The sequence below is a fragment of the Oncorhynchus mykiss genome, chromosome 13 (assembly GCF_057628025.1).
Source record: "Oncorhynchus mykiss isolate SJ-2025 chromosome 13, ASM5762802v1, whole genome shotgun sequence".
Lineage (NCBI taxonomy): Eukaryota > Metazoa > Chordata > Actinopteri > Salmoniformes > Salmonidae > Oncorhynchus > Oncorhynchus mykiss.
This window is the reverse complement of record NC_143034.1, coordinates 40,642,846-40,669,491: the sequence shown is the minus strand read 5'-3', so window position 1 is coordinate 40,669,491 and position 26,646 is coordinate 40,642,846. Positions and strand designations below refer to the sequence as shown.

General features: G+C 43.6%; 1 protein-coding gene across 4 annotated transcripts in view; it reads left to right on the top strand.

Moving 5' to 3' along the window:
* Nucleotides 1-26,646, top strand: part of LOC110486120 (parvalbumin-7) — a 55,695-nt gene that overhangs the window by 17,479 nt on the left and 11,570 nt on the right. The gene's annotated exons all lie outside the window — the stretch shown is intronic.

The following is a 26,646-nucleotide window of genomic DNA, read 5'->3' as shown; positions in this document are numbered from 1 at the left end:
CAAAAAGGGAGAGAGGGATGGAGATGGATAGAGAAAATATCAGGAAAATGTTGGTGTATCAGCTGTGCGGCTACAGAAAGCATAAAGCAGCGGCAGCTCTGCCTCTCCGTAAAATCCCATTCACAAATAAGACCTGAACTCTGATTGGTCCCCGAAATGGTGTATGTTTGATTCAATGTGTGTGTGCACTGTATTTAGAGAAAGAGATTGAGAGAGGGTGAGAGGGAAGGAGGGAAATGGGAAGGGAGGGGGGGTGCGAGGAGGGGTATAGAACGTCTATTAGATAGCTCTTCTGTGGGTCTGGTGCTAATGCTGTGCTTGAGCGGCTGCTCCAGCAGCACACACCATGCAGGCTAACAGAGAGAGAGAGAGAAAGCTGAATTGAGTTTGAGTGTACGCTTTAATACGAGATGCAATGTGTGGAGGGGGGTCCAAATGGAAATAATCAGTGATGTTGGCTGTGCGGGTGGGTATACTTGTCATAATGCAGGCTTTAGATACAGAGACGATCAGTGTGACTTTACGACAGACTTTGGGACACTTCCCTCCAACCTGCCTCCCTACCCTTCCTTTCCCCTTCTCCACTACTCCCTGATTGCCTCATCTCTCACTCCAGATTGCTCCCCTTTGATAACATCTGTAGAAACAGAGCTGCACTCCTGGCATGCAAACAGCAGCCTGTAAGAGTGACGTTATATTTCTGGGAAACTGTCGTTGGTGCTGCAAAGTACGGGCAGCCTGAAGTATATATGGGGGAGAGAGAGCGATGGAGAGAGAGGGATAGAGGGATGGGGAGAACTTCAGCAACCACAAGGGAGTTAATGGGACAGAGAGGAGAGGGAGAAAGAGAGCACGCGAGAGTGAAGAGAGAAAGCATAAACTGACATATGGAGGGAATGAGGGGAATAATGAGTTGGCAGGAGAAAAAGAGGAGGGTTGGGCATCCAGAATAAAAGGAGTAGAGAGAGGGGGGGGTAGCGATGAAGTGAGGGACAGAAGTAGAGAGAGAGGAGGGAGAGAGAAAGAGAGCGAGACGGAACGAGAAAGAGAAGGAGAGGTGGTAATGCAGTGCACTGTTACTTGTGAGCAGAGGAATATAGAAAGAGATGTGTAGATTGAAATGGTGTGTCTTGAGGAAACTGTCTGAGAACATTGAAAGAGAGAACAGGTTGATGCATGCAGCAGGCAGAATTGCAGAAATGTAGAGAGAGAGAGAGAGATAGGGATTGAAAGAGAGAGGGATGAGGGGACAGAGAGAGCGTCATGAGTATCAACTGTGCGGCTGCAGAAAACCGTAAAATCCCATTCACAAAAAAGACCTGGAATAGATGTTGAATTGACATCGGTGCCCATCTCCTTTTCACTACATAGAGTATCTCACACCCCATCACTCCTCTTTCATTAGAAGTGAATGTGAGGGGTGTGATGCATGACTCTAGACTGTATCACATCAGGATTTTCTTGGAATTCACTGATTTTGGAGTGTGAAATACAGCCTTGTGAAATATACCGTCATATTTTTTGCAGCTGGGATCGACTGGGATACCCAGTACAGCACAGGAGTGATGGGGATGTGCACAGGAGCGTGGTGGAAGGGTGGCTGTGGGGAGATTTAAGGGATGTGTCAGTGCAGGTAACTGAGTTCTTGTGTGGTACACCTTCCACTTGGCGGTAGCTATGTGTTCAAGGGTTCTGCCTCTGGTTTGGTTTGCTGCTGCAGTGTGTGATAGAGTAACTTTCGTCCTCCTTCTTCTTGAGGTGTCTCTCCACAAACCCTGTCTATAATGGTGGAGTAGTACAAGCATGTTATTGTGTGTGTTTGCCTGCAACCAAACCAGATCACACCAGAGCAGGCCTCTACAGAGCGATGTAGCACCGCAGTTAATGAAGCATATTTCATCCCCAATCCCTGACTCGGGCACGGGCAGATTAATGACCATGGAACATGGATGGGATTAGAGTACCAATCCAACAGAGATGATCAATCTAGCCAGCTAATACCAGTGTACCAGTACCAGTGTAGCAGCCCCACATACATCAAACTACAGTTATACTTATTATCTACTGTATATATTTTCTACAATTCCACATAGATGTGTGTGGGTGAAATTTCTGTGTGTGCAGTGCACGTATGTTTGAGTGAGTTTGAGTGAGTGGGTAGCTAGCTGTGTGCCAGTGGGTGGAAGAATAGGAAAATGTCATGATTACTTGGAAGAAGAGTATTTGTTTGTGTGGGATTGTGTAGGTGAGAGGTTGTTAGATGTTAGATGGGACCAGCTAATTGTGTGCGGACGGATCCAGAGTGCATGTTTGAATTTTTACGTGGGCAGTCTTTTAAACTGAGCTGTAGGAAACTAAAGCACAGCTGCATTCTACAGTCCGAAAGGCATCACTCGCAATTCAAAAACTACCTCACACACACACACACACACACGCACACACACGCGCACGCGCACACGCACACGCACACGCACACACACACACGCACACACACACACACACACACACACACACACACACACACACACACACACACACACACGTGTACACACACACACGCTTAGAAAAAAGGATTCCAAAAGGGTTCTTTGGCTGTCCCCATATGAGAACCCTTTTTGGTTCCAGGTAGAACCCTTTTAAGATCCATGTAGAATCCTCTGCGGAAAGGGTTCTACATGGAACCCAAATGGGTTCTTCAAAGGGTTCTCCTATGGGGGCAGGTGAAGAACCCTTTTAAGTTCTAGATAGAACCTTTTTTCTAAGAGTGTAACAGAGATGTGATGAAAATATGTATCTTCCCCCACTTAAAAGGTTACCTGCAATTAGCAATCATTAGCCAACAGAAAGTGACACATTCAATACTGCCTTGCACACTCTTGCCTGCATCTAGCTGATCTAGGGTGTAATCATTAGTCCAACATTTGCAAACGTTTGCTAACAGAATCAGCTGAATGAATACACCCCTGATCAATCGTAAACACAGTTCACTTTCATAGCAGGCACATTGTATTCCTTCTCACCTCTTTACACTCTCCTCTTCTCACCTTTCCCCTTAGTTTGTGGACTTCTGCTGTATGTGGCCAGACCAAAAAAAAACTCCAAGCCAAACCATATCATAACCGCTACACACAGCCTACAACGCTGTCACCATATTAGCTAAAGTAACGTCATTGTCAACATAGCTAATAGAACTAATGTGTCAGTAAACCCGCTACAATCATGCAGTAAAGTTACAGTGTACACTCAGTAAGCAGTTTAGAACAATAAATTAGTAAAACAAAAAGCTCACCTTGACTTGGAAGAGTTCCCGTGTTGTGTTGGAAATTCATAGCCAGCTAGCTAACATAGCATCCCTCTGTTTGAGCAGGGTGTTTGAGTCGTCTAAACTAGCTAGCTGCATTTATTAGCTCAGTAAGTGAAACTAAATGTTTAAAAAATATATGAAATCTCTCAATCTCTCTCTTGCTTGTCCTACATTTTGGAAGAAATTAATTTGTTCAAAATTGTTCAACTATTGTCTTTCGCTTTCTTTTAGTCAACTACTCACCACATTTTATGCACTGCAGTGCTAGCTAGCTGTAGCTTATGCTTTCAGTACTAGATTCATTCTCTGATCATTTGATTGGGTGGACAACGTCAGTTCATGCTGCAGGAGCTCTGATAGGCTGGAGAACGTCCTCCGGAAGTTGTCATAATTACTGTGTAAGTCTATGGAAGGGCATGAGAACCACGAGCCTCCTAAGTTTTGTATTGAATTCAATGTACCCAGAGGAGGACTGAAGCTAGCTGTCCTCCGGCTACATCATGATGCTACCCTGCAGAGTACTGTTGAGGCTACTGTAGACCTTCATTGCAAAACAGTGTGTTTTAATAAATTATTTGGTGACATGTGAATATATTTAGTAGAGTTTGATCTGAAAAGGAAAACTTTTTAAATGTTTTATTTAAAACAAAAAAAATGAAATTCACTGAAGAGGATGGTCCACTGCTGTGAGGAGTGGGAAACTCAGAGGCTGCTGCCTGCCTGTCAGTATCATGGGGATTGATCCCATTGTAGTTTGACACTCATATCAACTCATTATTGTGAGACACACATTAATTATGAGACACACTCTTGCATCAACCACCATTCGTTCGCGCATGCGCGCACATGCGCACGCACAAACACTCACTTATAAACCCCTTCACCTAGATGCACACATAGTGAGATGTTACACACCGTTCCAGAGGAGGACATTTAGTTTTTCCATTGCCCAGCAGAACAGCAGAAGACCATCTCCAACTACATAAAGTCCCACGGTCAGGTTACCTGCATTCATCTCTTGAACTTTGGCCAACAAAATCCACTTGGACCTCCCATCATCCTCCAACTCATAATGCTTCGGGGTTAAGGGGGATACCTAGTCAATTGTACAACTGAACGCCTTCAACTGAACTGTGTCTTCCACATTTAACCCAACCCATCTGAAACAGAGAGGTTCTGCCTTAATCAACATCCACAGCCGGGGAACAGTGGATTAACTGAGTTGCTCAGGGGAAGAATGACAGATTTTGACCTTGTCAGCTCGGGGAGTCAATCCAGCAACTTTTCGATTACTGGCCCAACTTTTTAACCACTAGGCTTCCTGTTGCCCTTGTCGTTAGGGTTATGTTCATGGTTAGGGGTTAGAGAAAGGATGTTGACTGGGACTGAATTGTGTGTGTCCCACAAGGTTAGTAATACAAGACTGTGTGTGTGTGTGTGTGTGTGTGTGTGTGTGTGTGTGTGTGTGTGTGTGTGTGTGTGTGTGTGTGTGTGTGTGTGTGTGTGTGTGTGTGTGTGCGCGCGTATGTGTGTGTGCGTATGTGTGTGTGTGTACGTGTGTGTTACTGATCAGATGAAAGCACGTTTGAACAAGTGGCATTACAGGACTGGAAGTTGGAAGCCAGAAGCTGGAAGGGAGCCATAACTTTGAACCACCTGCTAATAGAGAATTATGGCTGTGGTGTAATGTAGCCTGGTCCCAGATCTGTTTGTGCTTTTCCCTACTCCATTGGCATTCCATAAGGAGTTGGCAAGAGAGCAGAAACAGACTGGCACCCATGCTAGTGCTAATGGTGCATGGTGCTGGAACTTCAGCTGTTGTACCATCTACATTTGCCTCTAGATTATATGATTTTAGACATTCTAGTTTTACAAACTACCTGTGTTATCGTGCAGTAAGCATATTAACGTGTGGAGGGGAAAATTGTTGTATTGTTTTGATGGATGAGGCATTTTTCTGTTGTTGAATATCCAGGTGCTGATTTAATTGCCACCACACCTGCAATACACTCACTTTCTTGCATCTTATTTTACTCTCTCTCTCTCTTCCTCACTATTTTACTTGCTCACGTTTTGTTTCTTTCTCTCTATCACCAGCGCTCTCCCTATCCAAATGAAGGTGTGAAAAGGGAACACTTCCCACTTTGTGCCAAAGTTCAGTCGATCTATTTTAGAGATTTGGCCATGTATTTTTTTAAGGCCAACGTATTTTTAAACCGCCCGAGCAACAGAGGTCGCTGAGAGCGAATCTAACTTTAGTAGTGACACAGAGGTCACCGCAGCGCTGCAGGAGTCAGGCCTAGCAATTAAAACATCCACAAACTCCTAAATGAGATCATTAGTGTGCTGGGATGGATGGAAGTCATCTGGGAAGAGGCAAGGGAGACGAAAGAGGATTGAGATGTATTTTTATGGGTCACTGAGAGAGGGAGTTTTTGGTTAAATGAATGGGATGATAATGTAACATTGTGACCTATTTTGATGCGGTGTGACTTAAAGTCCTTACTCTTTTGGGAGAGTCAGTGGATGTGGATGATATATAGACACAGATGGACACACACGCGCACACACACACACACACACACACACACACACACACACACACACACACACACACACACACACACACACTACGCTTCTTACCCAACATCGTTTGTAAAGGTGTACTCCTACTCTGTGACCTTAAAACAGCATCCCTCTGCACCACAGTTCATCTAAGTGAGACAGGGGGCACTGTTTCACAGGCAAGTGGATGAGTAGATGGAGATACTGCTGCATTCCCTATATGGGGGCTCAAACTTCTGCTCCATCTCCTCCTGAGGTTTCTCATGAACCTGCCACTTACCGGCTACATAATTAGCCCCTTACAGAAGACTGCTGCCTGGTCCCTGGCTGAACAGTTCAATCTTAGAACTACTGTTCTCTACTCCCTGCATAGAGAATATATGCCCAGAATGGCCAATTTAGTGGGCAAAGTGCTGGAGTTACCAAACTCAATTCTATTCCGTTCCAACGTATTCTAGTATGTTGCTAGCAATGACTACGATGACCAGATATCATTGCATTATCCGCGTGATACAAGAGATAAGCATGACTTGGAATAGCGGTCGTTGTGACCAATACACATCATATTCCACATCTGCTGTGGAATATCAGCTGTCCTATATACTGCTGAAAATAGAAGTTTCCTCCACTCCTCTCCCATTGCTTTGCCGGCCTGCTACTATATTTTAGATGAAGGTGACCAGATTTCTGAAATGAAAACCGGGGACATTTCCAGTTCGGTGGTTAATATATCATTAAAATATCCAATGTTGTCTATGAAATAAAGAAGGGGGCCAATTCCGGTTTCATGTATTTAGTCTAACGGGCCCACTGTGATAGAGAAAACAACTATACTACAGAAACACTATAGACAAGACAGAACTGTCAGATCTGAACAGTCATTCAGTGGTCCTGGTAGTCTGGGTAGAATAAGAGTAGAAGAGAACATGAGCAATATTGAAAAAACACACAATAGTATATGTGATATACTTAACAACATAATAAGGAAATAAGACGATGATGTGATTGGTAACTACATAATATACTTATACCAACCTAATCTGTATATTTCTCAGAAGAATGTATTTTCTTCTGGATTGCTCTGTCTTTGGCCAGCTTCTCCGTGAACTCCTGGCAAGGGGAGGTTGAAGTTTGTCTTCACAATAAGCGTGGCCTTGATGGTAGGAACAGTGTACCTATTTCTTTCTGCTATCCATACAGTATATCATTCATTTGGGAGAACACTCTCTCGACTGGTGTATTACCTCCAGGTAAGCACATGACAACAGACGCTAATCTAGCCAGGCTAGTGTGTGGGATGTCGTTCTCTTTGAAGTGGGTAACCACCGTGCTCCATCTCTGACTGAGCGGTGTCTCAGATGTTTTCCATTCTTCAAGCGATCCCCCCTTTAGGAACTCTTGCAAACAATGCATTGTAACCTCGTCAAACAATGCATCCTCATTGATGGTCACATTGGGGCATTTCTTCTGCAGTGTGGCTGCTGCCTTCTAGATCTCTTCACGCTGAGGTTGCCTTTTTAAAAGGAGACCATGTAAATCTTTTAGATTATCTGTGTGCTTTCCCCATGCTTGCAAGTAGTTCACAGCCGTAGTGAAGACTGATTGTAATGTTTTGAGGAAGCCCTCTTTAGACATGGCTCCATTTCCCTCTAGCTCTCTCAGAAGTCCTCTGACCAAAACTGGAATGAAGTTGTCATCACGTCTTGCAGTCAATTTTGCCTCAACGTTTCTCAGAATTGCAGCTGACTCCACAGCCCAGTGGTCCTGGCCTTCAAGAATCTTGATAGTGTCACTGAATACGGTCAGGTTTCCATGGACAAGGGCCAGCCAAAGTTCAGTCAGTGGAGCTTCGAACATTGTTCGCAGGACAACAGGGCATTTGTCTTCAGAAAGAAAACAGGATTTAAATGGCACATACATTTTCATCACTCTTCCTGGAGCAGGGAGCATGGACAGCCAGCGAACATTGCTGTGTCCGAAAATGTTATGGTACTCCTGGTCTCACAAAAGCTCTTCAGCCTTTCTACTCTGACGGTGAAAATATCCAAATATCTTTGTGAGCAGGTACTCAACATCAAGGGGCATCATATCCAAAGCTGTTCTGACCGTGTTATGAATAATGTGGGCAGGACAACCTAAGCCAATCAACTTCCGCTGAAGAGCATTTTTAACTTTGGTATGGACATTGACCCTCCCCAGCCTATTCATTCCTCCAAAGTTGGTATTTGTGTTGTCGGCAGAGAATGCCACGACTTTGTTTTCCAGGTTAAATTTTTGGATGACCACCAGGACCTCAGCTGTAATTTCCTCTGCTGTTTCTCCTTTCAATTCAACAAACTCAAAGTTTTGCTTCCACAGATGTGTTGCCATCATATATCTTACAATATCTGACTACTATTGGCAGCAGCTTTACATGTCCATGAACGGACACATCAATGGACAGGGACACAAATTCAACCTGGTCTAGGTCCTGTGTTACAAAGTAGTTGCCCATGTTGCTAACACGTTACTCACTATGGCTTCACATTTTGTCCTAGCACATGTAAACTTCGGCTCATAAAGCTTTCGTGTGAGTTGGGCTGTGCTGTGCAGTCCATAGATGTGTAACTATGATTGTGTCGCATGCAAAGACACCCTCCTGCACAGCTAAATCATATTCTTCTTGGGAAGGCACTACCTTCTTGAAGAATGTGGTGACAGAGGGCATTCTAACACCGGGCAATCAGAGAGGCTTTATGCTTTTTTGTCTGTTGATGTTCTACCACTGCCGTTCTTCTCCGGCTGCCAATTGAAAAAGAGGAATTACAAAGGGTCCGTTCTATCGTCTTGACCTGAGCGTATACATGGCAATTCTCTCATCATGTTGTCCTTAAAATGGCATTTCCGTGTCTTGGAAAGAGTCATTGTACCTCCTCTGTCTGCTCTTCTTCACTCTCCTTGTGTCACTCTTCTTACTCTTTTTCTTCTTTTTCTTCTTCTCCTCTTTTCTTCACTCGTCTTCCTGCTCTTTCTTCCTTTCCTTCTCTTTACCTTTCCACCTCACTCTTCCACACTCTCCTCACATCACTCTTTTTACTCCCTTCATTTTCCCTTCTCCTTCCTCTCCAATCTTTAATAATAAATAGTACACTATTAGATAAAATACTTTGGTTAACAGATTCCCATTGCTTGCCTCATTTTTGTATTTTATCTCAAAAACATTGTTTGGAATAATACATATGCAGTCTCTGTAGTCATATCTTTACCTTTCCTCCTCTATCTCTTTCACTCTTCCTCCTATTCAGTCTTCGTCCTCTCCACTCTAACAGAAAACATTATGCTAACGTTATCCATGAAAATGTCAAAATATATTTTCACACTACTTATTATAATGCCAAATCATTAAAATGGTAACCTACAAATAAATATTCTTAGAATTAATTGTGCATTAATTTAATGTAATAATTTTTTCAAAATAGCCCGTCCACTGCATGTTTACATGTGAACGTTTTTTAACCTAGCTACCATGAAAGTAGCTTGCTAACCTAGCTAGATAACTTAGTCGACATAGCTAATGTTAGCTAGCATAACCTATTTAAACCCTTATAAAGCAGATCCTCTATGTATATAATAAATTGTGACATTATAACATCATTAGCTAGTATCTCAAACAATTGTAACTTACCTGGCCTGAAAAGACGTTTGTGGTGATGTTGTGGATTCACTTGACACTTGCTAGCTTCTGGCCGAGTTTTCCATGGCGGTTTTCACTAAAACTAGCACGAGCAAGTAGTTAGTAGAAGAAGAAGAGTGAGTGAAGCTGATATAGTGAGCAGCCCCCTCTGCTGGACAAAACAAGTACAATGCGATTGAGATGTCAACCGGTAGGCTCTGCTGCCCGGTCTTTCTTGCCATGTAAAATATTATTTCACTTTGCAGTCTGTTTTTAACGCACAGTTAAAAACTGGGACATTTCCGGGGACAGCTCCAGCCGGGGACAGGTCACCAAAAACGGGGTCTGGTCACCCTATTTTAGATGGGAGCTGGGAGCATTTTGGACTGGCCCCTGATCATAGAGATCATCTGAATGCAGGAAACATGTAACCTCATCTGTACTTCTGACCAGGGAAATAGTGCACTATCTAGAGAATATGGTGCCATTTTGGATGCAATCGTTATGTCAGTGTGAGTAAGGGGCTTGCAGTATAGCCAACGCTAAACGTCTCTGTTTGTCGCGTATTACACTGATGACCTTCATTCACTTGAATGTCATTCTCTATTTGGGAGTGTTAGGTTGAAGCCTTATCAGTGAATGGGCTTTGGACATTATACTGTAGTACTGTAGACTCTCACACGTGTGTGTGTGTGTGTGTGTGTGTGTGTGTGTGTGTGTGTGTGTGTGTGTGAGAGAGTGAGTGAGAATCTACAGTACTATAGTATAATGTCCAAAGCCCATTCACTGATGGGGCTTCAACCTAACACTCCCAAATAGAGAATGACATTCAAGTGAATGAAGGTCATCAGTGTAATACGCGACAAACAGAGACGTTTAGCGTTGGCTATACTGCAAGCCCCTTACTCACACTGACATTATGATTGCATTCAAAATGGCACCCTATTCTCTAGATAGTGCACTACTTCTGACCAGGGAAGTAGTGCACCATCTTTTCTATCTTTATGAATAACTGCACATATCGTTCCTTTGTAGGACTATGAATGTGTGCATCCCCTTTCTCCCTCTTTCCTCTCCTCCCCCCCCCCCCCCCCTCCCCTCTTTCCTCTCCATCTCTCTCCTCCTCCTCCTCCTCCTCCCTCCCTCTTTTTTATGTGGAGCTGTGGGCGCTGGCTGGACACAGTCAACTCAGCTTGCCCCGGGGCTCCGCCCCGGCTCCCACCAGCAGAGTGTGAAGATTGTGTCAGAGTAAGAGAAGAGGAGAGCAGTAGAGGAGGAGTGGAAGCCCAGTGCTGGACTGGCTATTATAATGCAAGGTCAATGGAGGGTTTATGTAGCCGAGAGCACACACGCATACACTTCTGCAAGACAAGAGGAGTTGTCAGGCGGCAGAGTTTCTGCTGCCAATACTGCTGACAAGGCAAGCCACTGCCAATGGGACAGGGGCTTTAGCCTCTCTCTCTCTGAATACACACGCTCCGACAATCTACATTGAAATACATACACACGCACACACACCCTGACTCACTCACACACTCAGTAAAAACATGAGCAGAGGAATGTGCAGTTATGCGTGGATGGTGGTCACCCACCCAGTCACCCACACTGCACCAGGAAACACATCAAGAGCTAATGCAAATACATGAACACACACTCAATATCTGGTTTATATTTAGTCTGATGCAAACAACCACACACAACAAAGCATAGTTCAGTAACGTGATGTCATGTCAAAGTTCTGACGGATGGGCCACTTATGTAATGTATTACTTCTTTATCGATAATCCCGTCATCCCGATTTTGAGAGTCATACAAGCGAAAGAATGAATTACGAGTTATTGCGATAACAGCATAATTATAGGGCTTGGGGCTTTTGTGTTTGCAGCCTGCAGGACCATGGGTTAAATCGCAGACAAACAGAGAATGTGCTGACAATGTAAAGCCCAAACTGTATGTTCAAGGATTTTAAGCCGCCTACCTATGACTGGGATTTTAAACCTTGTCTCCCCCCTCCTTCATCACTCTTCTACACCCTTGTTCCCCCCCCCCCACCCCCATCAAAGACTAGTGCAGAATATAAATTGTGTTGCGCTTTAGTTTTTTGGTACCGTAAACCGAAGGCATGAGGAGAATGGGGAATAGAAGTGAATCTGTCCCAGGAAGAAAACGAAAGGATCCAGCACAATAGAGCGGGGTAGACCGTCCTGATGCAGACAACAAGCTGAGAGGAGGAGGAGAAAGGCGAGAGAAACAGAGAATAAAAGAGCGGGAGAAAATGGGAAGAAGGAGGACCGTCAAAAGGGAGGTGCTGGAGGGTACGCGGGGAAGAAAGAAAGTAAGAAAGAGAGGAAGAAAGAAACAGAGAAGAAAAGGAAAACGCAAACCAGACACAAAGGAGAGGAGCCAGAGTAGCGAGGGATAAAAGACAAGAAAATAAAGGAAGATAAAGGCGTGTGTGATGGATGGACAGGCAGTGTTCTGCGGATGTATGAAGCCTCAGCCTCAGCACCATGCTAGTTGGCTAAGTGATACAGAGGACCCTGATATCCAGCCCCTCCCCATAGTCTCATTCTCTCTATTTCTCTCTCACCCCTCCCCCCAGGATCCTCTATCCTCCTCTACTCCGCACACAGGGCTGTGTGGACTCAAGCCTCAGCGGCCATCAAAACCCATCAAACTCATCCTGGACAGGCCTGGCTGCCACTCACATTATACTAAAGGAAACAGGAATCCTCTTCATACACATAGACAAACACGCATTGACTAGTGGAATGCAGTCATATTCAAACTGTACATAAAGGTACAAGAGTTAACTCGAGACTCAATCAAACAATCTTAGAATATTTGTGTGTGTGTGGGGGGAGGGGGGGGGCAATTTGAACCATAGGAGGCTGGTGGACAAATAAATGGGAGGATAGGCTCATTGTAATGGTTGGAATGGGAAAAAAATGGAATGGAATCAAAAACATTTGTTGGGAGTTGTTCCCATGCGGTGAATGGATGCTGAGTTCAGAGTTGTTCAGAGTACTCCTGCCCCGCTGCTGATATGAGGTTTGTCTCATATATTGGGTGTTAGGCCCTGAGAGTACAAGGCTGCAACAGGTCAGTCAGCAGTGTGCTGCGTTGCCTACCTACTCCTTCACCCACTAATACTACTACTCTGCATTGGCATGCCCCCAAGCTCTCAGTCAGTCATCCAGGAGGAGGAAAAACATGCCCAAGCAGCAAAGAGAGATGGAAGGATGAAGGGAGGGATGGAGGGAGACGGAGGGAGGAAGCAAGAGAGATGGAGGGTGGATGGAGGGATGCAATGAAGGAAGAGAGATGGAGGGAGGATGTACGAGAGATGAAGGGATGAGAGAGGAAGAAAGATAGTGGGGTGAAGGGAGGATGGAGAGAGGAAGAGCACTACTGACTGTCATAAATCCTTCACTGCCAGGGGATTACGATAAACTGGAAAGACCTTATCGTTTAAACTTTTTACCCATAATCCCAGATTATGTATGTTTATAGGGATCACATGTCATGATGTCATTACCAATAAAGGCAAATCAAACGTCCCATCTCAAGACCCACCAAATCAAATCAAATAGCAGTGGAATAACATAACAGGAGCACCAAAATATAAACAATACTGGCACCCAGAATTAATACCGAAACCTATTTAAATCCAAGTCAAGCACTGCATGACAGTGATGGAATGGTCTGAGTGTTATAGGAAATACTGTCTCTTAAAATAAAATGGAGTAATTAACATAATAAAAAACATCCCCACCAACACCCTTCTGTTTAAGCGAGAGATATGTTTTTTTTTGTATGGGCTGCGTCTCAATCCACCACATCCACCGATATCTGCCTTCCACATCTACGGTGGAAAGTGGCAGAACTACGGCTCTGTTTGTCAGACCAGGAGACGTCCCAAAAATCGATCCTCTCACGAAAATGTCTGTAGCGTCAGAACTAATACACGTGGTGTTCTACGTTTTGTTCAATGACACCCACAAGCCCCATGGGACTCGTCTGAAGTCAGTGCCGCCAATGTGCCAACTTCTAAGGCACTTCAGAACCGTATGATTTATTTTTCGACTGTCTGTTTTGCCATTTATCCAATGTTATTCAATGCATTTCTATGGGCTATAGCAGTAAAGGCCAATTTATTTACAGTACCAGTCAAAGGTTTGGACACACCTACTCAGTCCAAGGTTTTTCTTCATTTTTACTATTTTTTGCATTGTAGAATAATAGTGTAGACATCAAAACTATGACATAAAACATGAAATCATGTAGTAACCCAAAACGTTTTTTTTTTTTTTAAGATTCTTCAAAGTAGCCAACCTTTGCCTTGATGGCAGCTTTGCACACTGTTGGCATTCTCTCAACCAGCTCCAGTCACCTGGAATGCATTTCAATTAACAGGTGTGCCTTGTTAAAAGTTAATTTGTGGAATTGATTTCCTTCTTAATGCATTTGAGTCAATCAGGTAGGGGTGGTATACAGAAGATAGCCCTATTAAAAGACCAAGTCCATATTATGGCAAGAACAGCTCAAATAAGCAAAGAGAAAAGACAGTCCATCATTACTTTAAGACATGAAGGTCAGTCAATGCGGAACATTTCAAGAACTTTCAAAGTTTCTTGAAGTGCAGTCGCAAAATCCATCAAGCGCTATGATGAAACTGGCTCTCGTGGACCGCCACAGGAAAGGAAGACCCAGAGTTACTTCTGCTGCAGAGGATACGTTCATTAGAGTTACCAACCTCAGAAATTGCAGCCCAAATAAATGCTTCACAGAGTTCAAGTAACAGACACATATCAACATCAACTGTTCAGAGGACACTGCGTGAATCAGGCCTTCATGGTCGAATTGCTGCAAAGAAACCACTACTAAAGGACACTAATAAGAAGAGACTTGCTTGGGCCAAGGAACACGAGCAATGGACATTAGACCGGTGGAAATCTGTCCTTTGTACTGATGAGTCCAAATTTGAGATTTTTGGTTCCAACCGACGTGTCTTTGGGAGAGTGTCACTAGCAGAGCACCGTCACACCTCCTCCTCAATGCTTCACGGATGAACGAATGATCTCCGCACGTGTGGTTCCCACTGTGAAGCATTGAGGAGGAGGTGTGATGGTGTGGGGGTTCTTTGCTAGTGACACTGTCTGTGATTTATTTAGAATTCAAGGAACAGTTAACCAGCATGGCTACCACAGCATTCTGCAGCAATACGTCATCCCATTTGTTTTGCGCTTAGTGGGACTATCATTTGTTTTTCAACAGGACAATGACCCAACACACCTCCAGGCTGTCTAAGGGCTATTTGACCAAGAATGAGGGTGATGGAGTGCTGCATCGGATGACCTGGCCTCCACAATCACCTCACCTCAACCCAATTGAGATGGTTTGGGATGAGTTGGACTGCAGAGGGAAGGAAAGGTAGCCAACAAGTGCTCAGCATGTGTGGGAACTCCAAGACTGTTGGAAAAGCATTCCAGGTGAAGCTGGTTAAGAGAATTCCAACAGTGTGCAAAGCTGCCATCAAGGCAAAGGGTGGCTACTTTGAAGAATCTAAAATATAACATATCTTTTTTTGTTTGTTACTACATCATTCCATGTGTGTTTTTTCATAGTGTTGATGTCTTCACTATAATTGTACAATGTAGAAAATAGTAAAAGTAAAGAAAAACCCTTGAATGAGTAGGTGTGTCCAAACTTTTGACTGGTACTGTATATACTGATAGGGTCCTACAATTCCAAATCAATTAGCTAATTGAGCCATGGTATGACCATCTTAAAACAGGGGTTATTAATAGAAAATACGAATTTCTCCATTTCAAAGGAAAGAGACAAGATACCGGAGAGAGGGAGCATTCGGAAATAATGTATCTAGTCATGACTTGTCAGGAAACCTGGAACTGTTCACGAGGAATTCACATTTGTCACCCGACTGACTGGCTACCACCAAGACAGGACACCAAGAGGGGGATGACGAGGCCAGTAAAGAAAAACACAGCTAAAGCAGAGACAATGTAACATAAAAACCAGGGTCATATTCACTAGATACCAAACTGAAGAAAACAGTTGGAAATGGGGAGGGACTGCCTGAGTTTATAAGGAACGCTCGTTTTTTAGTTGCAAAACGAAGTGCAATAATGAATACGACCCAGATGTTATTTAATGTAAAGCCAGCGGCTCCCTGCCAAGGTACATCTGGTCCTATATCTAACCCACCTGGAACAGAGGGGGCAGGAGCCAAATGATACAGTCATGATAATGGATTGAGTGAGAGATACAGAGAGAGCGAGAGAAAGAGTAGAGTGAGAGAGAGAATTGATTGCCAACATGGCTGGCAGACAGTTACATCATTTTTTAATATCTTAATCTCTGCTGTTTCAAGAGGCTCAAGAGAAACTCCTGAGAAGACATTTGACAATTAGATAAAGAGCAATAAATATACAATGCTAAAGAGAGAGAGGAAATGTGTCACATAAATCAGAGAGAGGGAACCAAGGACAGGAGAGTTGCGTACAACAAACCAATAACTATTTGGAGAAGGAGCAGAGGGGAAAGGAGGTGCCTCCTGTCTGTAATGTATTGTAGAATACTACTCAGCTCCTCAGATTTCCACTCCAGTTGTACAATTGACAGAAATACAGGGGGCAGAGGAGGAGAGGAGAAGAGAGGAAAGAAGAGGAGGTGGCACTCTTGCATTTTATTTGGCTCTGGTTGTGTGTGGAGGAGCAGAGCAATGAACTCAGCCGTGCCAGCAGCATGGCACCTCAATCACACTGTATCTATCTCTGCTCAGAGCAGCATTAACTGGGCCGTCCGTTACTGAAGCAGTTTAGCTTATCAGCTCCTCTCCTCCGAGGCCTCCCTCACTTCCATTCCTCCCTCCGGGGCGCTGCCACCTTACAAGCATCACACGCCTCTCCTAATTATGCCCCCTGTCTGTCTCCAAGCCTCCACCCCCCTTCCTCCCCTCTCTACCCCCTCTCATCTTGTCAAATACAATTTTAGTTCAGGTGGTTTATTGGCAGGGCCACTTCAGGTTCAAAACCAATGCTGGCATTCTGAGCAGATTCCATTATGGTCACAGCAACAGTAAATAGAGGTTGGTAGCAGAATGGTAACAACAGTGGCCAACTTCAAAATATTGTCATTGTTCTGATCCCTGGTCAGTTCCTTGGGATTACCTTGTTTAAGTAGGGGCGTTTCGAAATGCAAATAGCCAAGGTCGTGCACGAGCAATGAGGCTGAGAACAAATGCCATTTTTCAATGCCAGGTGTTCCTTGTCTATGTTCTGTCCACTTACCCACTGCCTATGCTCTATAAGAGGAACGAGACAAAGAGAAAGTACTGGTTAAAAAGTTTAGCTGCATCAAATGTCCTTACAACCCAACACAATTATGCTTATTTTTCCCTCAGTCGGATAGTCTTTATCATGTGTGTCTTTCACTAGTAGAAGAGCTTCTAGCGAAGCCTGGCTACAGATGAACTAGTCCCCTCTTTATGTTCACATTCAAACCCCTCTGCCCATATGTGTGAGACTAAGATATATAGAGAGAAATAGTGGAAGACATGAAAAAAAAGAGAGGGAGAGCGAGCCAGTGGAAGGATATGAGAGAGAGACAGCTCGTGTGAAAGTGTGGGCATCTAAATGCCTCTGGAGAAACAGGCAACATAGTATGTGAGTAACTGAACTGAGCTCTCGTGGCTCTCTGCTCTAGCGTGATGTCTTTAAAAAGTAGGCTCCTTCAAATGCATTGTTGTCGCTCCACTGGCTTGCCTTTTGGCCAGTTAGTATGACCTCCTAGACAACTCTTTTCCTTTCACCAACCTGTAATTGTGTGGAAAGAGTCACGATAGAGTTTACGACTCAGTTATTTATTATGCGTCAATATTAACCAGGGATGGGGTGAATTCCATTTAATTTCCAGTCAATTCAGGAAGTACAATGACATTTAAATTATCTTCAATGCTTTTCAGTTAGGAAACATCTGAATTTGGTTCACTTTTTGGAATTGACTGTAATTGATATGGAATTGACCCCAACCCTGGAATTAACCTCCCGACCCTACACTACACTTTTCCTCTTCTCTCAGCTCCTCTCTTTTCATCCCTAGGCTACGTGGACCCACCCTACATCTTAACACAACAGTGATCCTCATCCTACATCGACTCAGGGACTACTGACGCGAGGGGAACCAACAGGGTCATGAACCCTCCTCATTATACAGGCAGGCCTATAATGTGAACAGAAATGTGTCTTCTCTATGCCTCCATCTCTCTGTGTAGGCAGAGAGATAGCAGAAGAAAACACAATGGACAGGCACAGAGAGAGATATACACGGCAGGCACAATAAATAGCCTACAGTGGCACGATAATCTAAGAGCGAGCACTATCGGGTCCTTACTCGCTAGCTGCTGACAGTATAGGCGTAATATCAAACCCTAGTCCTTCCTCTGACCGTCAGGCTCTGAAAAGCACGAGAGGGTGTGAGTGTGTTTAAAGCTTGATCAATAGCTCGACCTTTGGGCCGATTTGGCTGAATAGTATCTGTTACTCTCCTGGGACAATGTCAATGTTCTCGACTTCCAAAAAGAGAGAGAGAGAGTGTGTGTGTGTGTGTGTGTGTGTGTGTGTGTGTGTGTGTGTGTGTGTGTGTGTGTGTGTGTGTGTGTGTGTGTGTGTGTGTGTGTGCGCGCGCGCGCACGCGCGTGTGCACGTATGTTGTGCAATGTTTAATCTGTTATTTCCGAGAACAAAGAATGAGTAATAGTACGCATAGTTTAAGAACATAAGAAGATGGCAGAGAGAAAGAACAAAAGAGAGTGAGATGGAGGTTGTGAGAAAGGGAGAGTGTGTGAAAGAGAAAGTTGGAGAGATACCAAATATTTTAACCATATACAGCACGTTTGGGAATTATTCAGACTTTTTCCCCCCAAAATGTACTTCACAGCCTTGTTCTAAAATTGATTAAATAAAAACTGTCCTCATCAATCTATACACAATACCTCATAATGACAAAGTGAAAACAGGTTTTTTGAAATTCTTGCAAATTAATAAAAAATAAACATAACTTAATTACATAAGTATTCAGACCCTATGCTATGAGACTTGACATTGAGCTCAGGTGCATCCTGTTTCCATTGATCATCTTTGAGATGTTTCTACAACTTGATTGGAGTCCACATGTGGTAAATTCAAGTGATTGGACATGATTTGGAAAGGTACACACCTGTCTATTTAAGGTCCAACAGTTGACATTGTATGTCAGAGCAAAAACCAAGCCATGTGGTCGAAGGAATTGTCCGTAGAGCTCCGAGACAGGATTGTGTCAAGGCACAGATCTGGGGAAAGGTACCAAAAAATGTCTTCCGCATTGAAGGTCCCCAAGAACACAGTGGCCTCCATCATTATTAAATGGAAGAAGTTTGGAACCACCAAGACTCTTCCTAGAGTTGACCGCCTGGCCAAACTGAGCAATCGGGGGGAAGGCCTTGGTCAGGGAGGTGACCAAGAACATGATGGTCACTCTGACAGAGCTCCAGAGTTCCTTTATGGAGATGGGAGAAACTTCCAGAAAGACAACCATCTCTGCAGCACTCCACCAATCAGGCCTTTATGGTAGAGTGGCCAGGCGGAAGCCACTCCTCAGTAAAAGGCACATGACAGCCCGCTTGGAGTTTGCCAAAAGGCACCTAAAGACTCTCAGACCATGAGAAACAAGATTATCTGGTCTGATGAAACCAAGATTGAGCTCTTTGGCCTGAATGCCAAGCGTCACGTCTGGAGGTAACCTGGCACCATCCCTACGTTGAAGCATGGTGGTGGCAGCATCATGCTATGGGGATGTTTTTCAGCGGCAGGGACTGGGAGACTAGTCAGGATCGAGGGAAAGATGAACGGAGAAAAGTACAGAGAGATTCTTGATGAAAACCTGCTCCAGAGCACTCAGTTCCCTCAGGCTGGGGCGAAGGTCCACCTTCCAACAGGAAGTGACCCTAAGCACACAGCCAAGACAACACAGGAGTGGCTTCGGGGCAAGTCCTTGAATGTCTTTGAGTGGCCCAGCCAGTGCCCGGACTTGAACCCAATCGAACATCTCCGGAGACTTGAAAATAGCTGTGCAGCGCTGATCCCCAACCAGCCTGACAGAGCTTGAGAGGATCTGCAGAGAAGAATGGAAGAAACTCCTCAAATAAAGGTGTGTCAAGCTTGTATCTTCATTCCCACGAATTGCTGCCAAAGTACTGAGTAAAGGGTTCGAATACTTAAGTAAATGTGTAAATTTATACATTTCTAAAATGTTCTAAAAACCATTTTCTTCTCTTTGTCATTTTGGGGTACTGTGTGTAGATTGATGAAGTTAAAAAACAGAACAATTTAATGTGGAAAAAGTTAAAAGTTCAGAATAGTTTCCGAATGCACTGTATATGGTCAAAATCACCCCATTAAAGCCTGCAAGGAATATACAACACCATACCATGAAATTCAATGGCACAACCTAAAAAAGCTATGAAAAACAAACTGAAATATAGGTTGAAGTTGAGTATGACCAAAAGGTTTTATTTGGGTCGCTCAGTTGTGGCTGACCAGTAAAACATTTAAGTTCTAAGAGAAGGACCATTGGGACAATTCAAGTTGCTTTAGCTATGGCAAATACAGTGGGGCAAAAAAGTATTTAGTCAGCCACCAATTGTGCAAGTTCTCCCACTTAAAAAGATGAGAGAGGCCTGTAGTAAATTTCATCATAGGTACACTTCAACTATGACAGACAAAATGAGAAAAAAAAATCCAGAAAATCACATTGTAGGATTTTTAATGAATTTATTTTCAAATGATGGTGAAAAATAAGTATTTGGTCACCTACAAACAAGCAAGATTTCTGGTCTGGTTGACATTATACTGTATACTGAATTCTATCAGACCAAAGATGTTAAAATGGGGGGAAGGAATGGTTCACTCATCTTTCGCATAAACTTCCGCATAAACTTCCGGAAGTGAATGAAGGGAAGTGAATGATCGTAGACGACACACACCCTTCAACATGCATACTGCAAACAGATCAAACTCATCTTCTCTTATTATCTTTGGTTGACGTGAAAAAACAAACATGGCGGAGCGCACAAACTACCCATCGTCGGCATACTTTTGATTTCTAGAAAGTGTTTTACTTAGTCATTACGATCAATGTTGAGCTCACCTGTGATGTGATTAATTATAAGTAGTAATTGCTATTAGCTAATTCATGTTGTGGTTTCTGTCAGCCCAGAATTCTCTAAATATAACCGCTTGAATTCTTAAATATGACAGCTTGTGTTACTTTAATCTTCCCTCAGTTAGCGCTAGAACTAATGTAGTCTACATTTTCCGGTTTGGGTGATTGTGTGTGGTAGCTACTTCTGTGAATGTCTGAACATTGCATCCAAAAATAAACTGGACTCATAACTTTGTAAGAACTGTGATTTTGAAAAATGTTTATTTGAAAAACCAATGTGGCTAGCTCAAATGCTGACTTGCGTCAATCGACACTGGACGTTCTAAATAAGCGTTCTAATCACACAGGTTTGAGCGTATGCTGCAGGGACCACTGTAGAATGATCACACTTATTTTTTTTGTAATTTTTTATTTAATACAATTTTTTTATGTTTTTTGGTACGTGTGAAAATGTCAAGGGGGAGGGGGTAGCCCAAACGTTTCGGACGATACAGACAGAAGCTGACAGATACCGCTGAACCGACTTCAGTCTCCTGACACTTGTGACAGTCATAGAGGAATAGCGGATAACATCATCGTGCTCGTAAGAGTGTCATCTTTCCACGTAGGCCAAACCGTTCGGAAGCCACAGAGGCTTTTGTTCGAATAACGGTTTCCGGGATGTTTGATGGTCTGACAAACAGCTCTAGTTCTGTCACCTTTCACTTCAGATGCGGAAGTGCGGTACAGATCTTTAGGGGAATTTTTTATTCTGCTAATTCGTTTCCTCGGGGGCGCGGAATGTCAATTTACGCACACTCTCAAGTAAACGTTTATATTGATACATCTCACACTTTGCGTGGAAATTATCTCACGCCTGTTTTACGCACAGATTTGTGCCTATGCATGACTGATACATTAGGTCACTGGAGCGATGTCAGCTACTTTTCTATTTTTTTTAAAATTAAATTTAAACTGGGAGTATTAACTTTTATGTGAGTTTCAAAATGATTTTATCTTTTTTAACCAGCGATCCTTCTATATGGCTTTTCTTAATTGTAACATCAAGGGTTGGTTATTCTATCTTTTTGGTAAAAGATTCATTGTTTCTGTTTGTTCACACAAATCATGAATGATTCTGAAGAGAGTTGTTCAAAGACTATGAGACAAATCCCCTGACACCCCAATTAGAAGACAATGGCTTGTGTGTGTGTGTGTGTGTGTGTGTGTGTGTGTGTGTGTGTGTGTGTGTGTCGCCTATTAAGTTGGAATTGTGTCGACTGGAATCCCCCAAATAAGTGTGAATAAAATGAACCATCATTTTAGTTAGTTTAAAATGTTGATATTTGATATTTTGTGAATGTTGCTATCTCTTCTGAGAGAGATGGCAACAATTACTGTCATTAAGCTCATTCTCTATATTGAGCGCATCTGAATAAGACCCCCCCCCCACACACTTAAAAATCTGCTACACACTTTTAAACCTAACACCACCTATACACTACTAAATAAATATCCATAAACGATTGATGCTTCTTTAGGTAATTACACTATGGTGCGGTTGGCTATTGGATCACCTTTAATAAATCTAATGGGTACACCCTATATAGTGCCATTTTGGACACATTCTAATGACTGGGACTGCTGAGGGATATTAGAGTATAGTGGATCGATGTGCACGGGCGACGGTGCATTAGCTTGTCTTAATTGCTCTATGGTGGCCACCCCCTGACTCCCACACGCTGCCTACACACACACACACACACACACACACACACACACACACACACACACACACACACACACACACACACACACACACACACACACACACACACACACACACACACACACACACACAGAGAGAGAGAGCGAGACACGCACACACAAAGACACACAAAGACACACACACACAGAGAGAGAGACGCGCGCACACAAAGACACACACACCACCCTCGCAGCCCATGTAACAGCTAATTGATTGTGTGATGTAATAATACAGGCCTTTCCAACCAAGCAACTTAAGGCATCCTTCACCTGTGAACAGACTTCCATTTTAACTGCAATGCGGCTGGGTCTCGGAGCAGAACAGGGAGCGTAGAGTTAATGGCAGTGGTTTGTTAATGGGCCCTTCAAGAACCTATTGTATTTGTTAATATGTGAATACACTCCACTCCCTCCTAAATGGATGCACCCCTGACTGAATGGATGTCCAGGCCAGCCGGTCGGTGTTGATGTTTTAATTTCAGGGGTGTGTGTTCCGTCTTTGTAAGCACTGCTGTCTCTTGAATGTTTTTATAATGTAGTACATTTGGCAACACAGACAGAGATAGCATATCCCCCTAAATCAGGGGTGTGCAATTACAGTCCTTGGGGGCCTGATTGTTGTCACAGTTTTGCCCCTGCCCCAGCTAACACACTTGACTCCAATAATCACCTAATCATGATCTTCAGTTTAGAATGCAAATTTGATTAATCAGCTGTGTTTGCTAGGGATGGAGAAAGAGTATGACACCAATCAGGCCCCCGAGGACTGGAATTGCCCACCCCTGCTCTAAATGGACACGAGCCATAAACCAGCGGCCGTCTTTTAAATCTGTTCAACAGTAACTAGTACTGAACAGAAATATAAACACAACATGTAAAGACATTTCCGTACGCACATAAAACATATTTCTCACAAATATTGTGCACAAATTTGTTTACATCCCTGTTAGTGAGCATTTCTCCTTTGCCAAGATAATCCATCCACCTGACAGGTGTGGCATATCAAGAAGCTGATTAAACAGCATGATCATTACACAGCTGCACCTTGTGCTGGGAACAATAAAAGTCCATTCTAAAATGTGCAGTTTTGTCACACCACACAATAACACAGATGTCTCAAGTTTTGAAATAGCGTGGAATTGGCATGCAGACTGCAGGAATGTCCACCAGAGCTGTTGCCAGAGAATTGAATGTTAATTTCTCTACCATAAGCCACCTTCAACATCATTTTAGAGATTTTGGCAGTACATCCAACTGGCCTCACAAGCGCATACCCCGTGTAACCACGCCAGAACTACACATCCGGCTTCTTCACCTGCGGGTTTGTCTGAGACCAGCCACCCGGACAGCTGATGAAACTGAGGAGTATTTCCGCCTGTAATAAAGCCCTTTTGTGAGGAAGAACTTATTCTGATTGAAGCCTGGCTCCCAAGAGGGTGGGGCTATGCCCTCCCATGCCCACCAATGGCTGCGCCCCTGGCCAGTCAAATGAAATCCATAGATTAGGGCCTAATAAACTGATTTCCTTATATGAACATCAACAGTAAATTAGTTTAAATTGTTGCATGTTGCGTTTATATTTTTGTTCAGTATACATTTAGGGGAATAATGATCATTGTAGTAGTTATTTTAATGCTGTGATGCGGCCATTTGGAGCTGCAGTTTAAGCCTGACTGCTTCTTTAGTCGAATGAACATTAGTGCTCTCTCTGCTTCAGGCCTTGATCTGGTGTAGTGCTCGCTATATATATAAGAGCTACTATTTAGAATCTTATCACAGTTCATTCACACTACACACATCTGACACATGTAGCCTACAACGTCAAGGTCAAACCGATCTTGGTGTGTGTGTGTGTGTGTGTGTCTGTGCCTGTGTGTGTGTCTGTGCGTGTGTGTTGACATGCATGCTTGCATTTTTGCGCTTGCTTGGTGGTGTGATTCTCAAGTGACACAGTTCTAAATGTCATTTTGTTGGTTAGCCTACAGAGGAAGAGATGGTATCACTGACCCGCTGACATGCTTCCTAAAACAAACAGGAACACACTGACATTAGAACCCAAGGAGAGCTAGAAAATGTATGACAAAAAAACGGTCAACACACTAATAATAACTCAAAAAGAGAAAGGATGAATCTTTTAGAAAAATTGTTTTGTTTCCATCCATTACCCATACTGTGATGACATATTCACGCACATCGTTCCGCAAATGCAAACTTGCCAGCTTCCAACATTAGTTATGATGACATTGCCAGGGATACAGCGTCTCCCCATATTACATTTGTAGCATCGCCGGGTGCAACTCAAAACCTATCTCTTGAGTTGTAAGCCGACAGACGCTCCTGAGGAGTCTCCTCACCCCTTTACTCCCTCTCCCCCCCGCTCTCCTTCCTCAAACTCATATTTCTTTACCTTCCTTTCGCTTAGACCTCCCTCCTCAAATCCCCACACCTTTCTACTCTCCCTCTCTTCCCTCTCCTCGTATCGCTTTCCCCGTGTTCTCCTTCTTTCCTCATATCTCCCCTTCACATCCTCCTATTCTCCCAAAGCCTGTCTCCCTGGTCCCAAGGCACCTGTTGAAGGGATTACACACCTTCCTGTGCCAAGTCCAGTACAGACCAGCTCGAATACTCTGCCTGCGTCCCAAGTGGCACCTTATTCCCTCTATGGTTCACTACTTTTGACCAGAGCCCATAGGAACCTGGTCAAAAGGAGTACATTGCATATAGGACTAGGGTACACGGTGTGAATAACCCACCCCATCGTCTCTGTTTAGGTTCAGCTTTTCTATTGCGGCCACCGTCATCACAAGGGGCTTTCAAGATTTATTGAAATGATTTAGTTCAGATTTGTTGGCAAAATTCACATTGGTTGTCTATACTGGTGTGACCAACTGGGTCTGTTAGCATGCTAAGCTAAAGCCTAGGCATTAACTTGAGGAGCTAACACAAGTCTTCAGGTCTAAGAAAAGGTTAGGCTACTAATCATGCGAGCACAGTTCACCAAATCACCTCCATTACACTGTCCATCGTTGATGATTGGGATAGTTAACTTTCAGCCTGACTGTATGGTTGTCCTTTGATGTTGACGACAAGACACTGTCGTCCATCTTATGTTTTTCCCTATAGATTGAGCAACCTTCCTTCACCACATCTGACCAAAACTCTATTTGACCTCTTTCTCTCCCTGCCTCTCCTTTCTCTTTCTTACTGTCTCTTTCCTCTATATCTTCTGCACACTATTTCTCTCCTAGCCTCCTGACTGGCCCATCATTCTTACTATATCTGTGCATCTCTTAGTATTCTCTTTTGGGTGTGTCTTCCTCAGCCCTGTCTTTTCTTGCATCAGAAGATGCTCGCGGCACGAAAAATCGTTACGTCATTGCAACGGAATGGCTGATCACACGGCGAGAGAGAAGAGGCCCATCCGTCTTAATGTTTCAAATGCAGACTCCCATTTGTTAAGGCTAAGGGAGGATCCCTGCAGATGGACGACCCAGTAGCTCCTTTATTAAACAACTCATTCATTTCTGTCCCATGGCCGTCCAGCTCTCATTCTCCTATCATTCCCTCTGTCAGGACCCATGGATGTCCTTGTCCATCTTGTCCTTTCTCTCTCTCTCTATCTCTCGTTGTCTCTCTCTTTCTGCCTCTCTCCCTCTCTCTGTCTCTCTCTACCTCCCCTTGGACAGTATCTCAATCTATTGCCTCTCCATTTCCTACCCTTGGTCTTTCTCTCTTTCTTTACAGCTTTCATGTTCCCTTCATCCCTTGTTCCCTTCATCACTCTAAGTGTCATTTTTCGCTCTGTGTCTCCTTTGGAGAAAATGCTGAAACAGAGTAATGTAATAGTTGAAGGGAGGACGATGATTCTCAGTAATGGGTCTATCATGTGATGTCCCACAGCAGGCCAGACAGACGGCAACAGTAATGCCCCTACATACCCACACCTACTGCCAGGTGGCAAGGGGAGGCGCAGCACAGCTAAACAAGTAAACAATGCATTGCTTTCAGTGGTTTGCTGAAACAGACTTCCCCACTGTTTCACTGGACACTGATGATGCAGTAAATAAACCAGGCGACAAAATGTACATAAAAGAAGAAGAAAAAAATATAGTTTTTTTTTCAAAGCTCGTTTGAAAGTAAAATGCTGACGCATTTA